Source organism: Arachis hypogaea, chromosome 7 (genome assembly GCF_003086295.3).
Source record: "Arachis hypogaea cultivar Tifrunner chromosome 7, arahy.Tifrunner.gnm2.J5K5, whole genome shotgun sequence".
Taxonomy (NCBI): Eukaryota; Viridiplantae; Streptophyta; class Magnoliopsida; order Fabales; family Fabaceae; genus Arachis; species Arachis hypogaea.
Window position 1 is genome coordinate 33,263,655 of NC_092042.1, and position 3,648 is coordinate 33,267,302.

The window sequence follows — 3,648 nt, forward strand, 5'->3', positions numbered from 1 at the left end:
GATTCTACTCCAACCTGATTGAGAACCGACAGATGATTAGCCGTGTCGTGACAGGGTGCGTTGAACATTTTCACTGAGAGGACGGGATTGTAGCCACTGACAATGGTGATGCCCAACATACAGCTTGCCATGGAAAGGAGTAAGAAGGATAGGATGAAGACAGTAGGAAAGCAGAGAGACGGAATGGACAAAGCATCTCCATTCGCTTATCTGAATTTCTCACCAATGAATTACATAAGTATCTCTATCCTTATTTTATATTCTATGTTATTCTCCATAACCATTTGAATCTGCCTGACTGAGATTTACAAGGTGACCATAGCTTGCTTCATACCAACAATCTCCGTGGGATCGACCCTTACTCGCGTAAGGTTTATTACTTGGACGACCCAGTGCACTTGCTGGTTAGTTGTGCGAAGTTGTGATAAAGAGTTAAAATTGCAATTGAGCGTACCATGTTGACGGCGCCATTGATGATCACAATTTTGTGCACCAAGTTTTTGGCACCGTTGCCGGAGATTGTTGAGTTTGGACAACTGACGGTTTAGATTAGGTATTTTTCAGAGTTCTTAAGATTGAATTCTAGTGTTTCAAGGTGATGTTCTTATCATCACCAAAGCTGATTGATTCTCATCAATTTAGCTCTTGAATGCAATGTCCTGCTGAAGCTTGGCTAGCCATGTCTAATTTCTTTAGACTAAAGCTTTAGACTAACATTGCATGATTCCTGGAATTCTCATTAAGAATTTTGATATCTTTATTTTCTTCTTCCACTTAATTTTCGAAAAATCCAAAAAAATTACAAAATTATAAAAACCAAAAATATTTCATGTTTCTTGTTGAGTCTAGTGTCTCATGTTAAGTTTGGTGTCAATTGCATGTTTCTGTTCTTCTTGCATTCATTCATGTGTCTTAAGTGATCTTCAAGGTGTTCTTGATGATTTCATTGCTCTGATCTTTAAAATTCTCTTGTCTTGAGTGTTTTGTTGTTTCTCATATGCATTCTCATTTTGTTAGTGTCAGTAGTATACAAACTGCTAAGTTTAGTGTCTTGCATGCATTGTTATTTGATTTTAGTTGCATTTTGATTATTCCTCATTATTAAAAATCTAAAAATATTTTTAATTTGTGTCTTTTCAAGTCAATAATACAGAGAATTGAAGATTCAGAACATACAGCAGAGGAATTACACAGAAAAAGCTGGGTGTTCAAAACGCCCAGTGAGGAAGGCAAACTGGCGTTTAAACGCCAGCCAGGGTACCTGGCTGGGCGTTTAACGCCCAAAAGGGTAGTGCTTTGGGCTTTAAACGCCAGAATGGATACCATTCTGGGCGTTTAACGCCAGGATGGCACAAGAGGGAAGATTCTGTTTTCAATTCAAATTATTTTCAATTTTTCAACATTTTTCAAAATCAAATCTTTTTCAAATCAAATCTTTTCAATCAAATCTTTTCAATCAAATCTTTTTCAAAATCAATTTCTTTCCATTTTCAAAAATACTTGCTATCAATCAATGATTTGATTCAACATTTCAAGTATGTTGCCTTTTCTGTTGAGAAAGGCTTAATGTTTGAATCATATCTTTTCTTGTTAGCCAAGTCATTAATTTTTAAAATCAAATCTTTTTAAATTGTTTTTCAAATCATAACTTTTCAATCATATCTTTTTAATCACATCTTTTTCAAAATAGTTTTTAATCATATCTTTTTGATTTCTAATTTCAAAATCTTTTTCAAAAATCACTTGATTTCTTTCCAACTTTTAGTTTTCGAAAATTATCAATCAATTTTTCAAAATGTTTTTAAAATGTTTTTAATTAATTTTCGAAAATTTCTTCCCCTCTTCTCACATCCTTCTATTTATGGACTAACACTATTCTTCAATGAACAATTCGAACTCCATCTATCTTGATAAGTTCGAATTCTTCTACTTCTTCCTTCTATTTTTCTTTTCCTCTGACACCTCAAGGAATCTCTATACTGTGACATAGAGGATTCCATATTTTCTTGTTCTCTTCTCTTTCATATGAGCAGGAGCAAAGAAAAAAGCATTCTTGTTGAGGCTGACCCTGAACCTGAAAGGACCTTGAAGCGAAAGCTAAGAGAAGCTAAGGCACAACTCTCTGTAGAGGACCTAACAGAACTCTTCAAAGAAGAAGAACCCATGGCAGTCGTAAACAACAACAATGCCAACAATGCAAGGAAGGTGCTGGGTGACTTTACTACACCTACTCCCGACATCTATGGGAGAAGTATCTCTATCCCTGCCATTGGAGCAAACAACTTTAAGCTTAAGCCTCAATTAGTTTCTCTAATGCAACAGAATTGCAAGTTCCATGGACTTCCATTGGAAGATTCTCATCAGTTTTTAGTAGAATTCTTGCAAATCTGTGACACTGTCAAGACTAATGGGGTTGACCCTGAGGTCTACAGACTTATGCTATTCCCTTTTGCTGTAAGAGACAGAGCTAGGATATGGTTGGACTCACAACCTAAAGAAAGCCTGAACTCTTGGGAAAAGCTAGTCAATGCCTTCTTGGCAAAGTTCTTTCCACCTCAAAAATTGAGTAAGCTTAGAGTGGAAGTCCAAACCTTCAGACAGAAGGAAGGAGAATACCTCTATGAAGCTTGGGAAAGATACAAACAATTGATCAGAAAGTGTCCCTCTGATATGCTTTCTGAATGGAGCATCATAGGTATTTTCTATGATGGTCTGTCTGAACTGTCCAAGATGTCTTTGGATAGCTCTGCTAGAGGATCTCTTCATCAGAAGAAGACGCCTACAGAAGCTCAAGAACTAATTGAAATGGTTGCAAATAACCAATTCATGTACACTTCTGAAAGGAATCCTGTGAACAATGGGACTAATCAGAAGAAAGGAGTTCTTGAGATTGATACTCTAAATGCCATATTGGCTCAGAACAGGATATTGACTTAGCAAGTCAATTTGATTTCTCAAAGTCTGTCTGGAATGCAAGCTGCACCAGGCAGTACTAAGGATGCTTCATCTGAAGAAGAAGCTTATGATCCTGAGAACCTTTCAATGGAAGTGGTGAATTACATGGGAGAACCCTATGGAAACGCCTATAATTCTTCATGGAGAAATCATCCAAATCTCTCATGGAAGGATCAACAGAGACCTCAACAAGGTTTCAACAACAATAATGGTGGAAGAAACAGGTTTAGCAATGGCAAGCCTTTTCCATCATTTTCTTAGCAACAGACGGAGAATTCTAAGCAGAACCACTCTGACTTAGCAACCATGGTCTCTGATCTAATCAAAACCACTCAAAATTTCATGACTGAAACAAGGTCCTCCATTAGAAACTTGGAGGCACAAGTGGGACAGCTGAGCAAAAAAATTACTGAACTTCCTCCTAGTACTCTTCCAAGCAATACAGAAGAGGATCCAAAAGGAGAATGCAAGGCCATTAACATGATCAACATGGCCAAACTTGGAGAGGATGAAGAGGCAGTGAGCGCCACTGAGGAAGACCTCAATGGACGTCCACTGGCCTCCAATGAGTTCCCTAATGAGGAACCATGGGAATCTGAGGCTCACACTGAGACCATAGAGATTCCAATGGATTTACTTCTGCCATTCATGAGCTCTGATGAGTATTCTTCCTCTGAAGAGGATGAGTATGTC

At 37.6% G+C, this 3,648-nt stretch overlaps 1 non-coding gene across 1 annotated transcript; it reads right to left on the reverse strand.

Annotated features, from left to right (window-relative positions):
- Positions 1-2,568: 2,568 nt before the first annotated feature.
- Positions 2,569-2,676, reverse strand: LOC112704841 (small nucleolar RNA R71). Its single transcript, XR_003155442.1, has one exon. It is a non-coding gene; the product is annotated as a small nucleolar RNA R71 (small nucleolar RNA).
- Between the last annotated feature and the right edge of the window lie 972 nt (positions 2,677-3,648).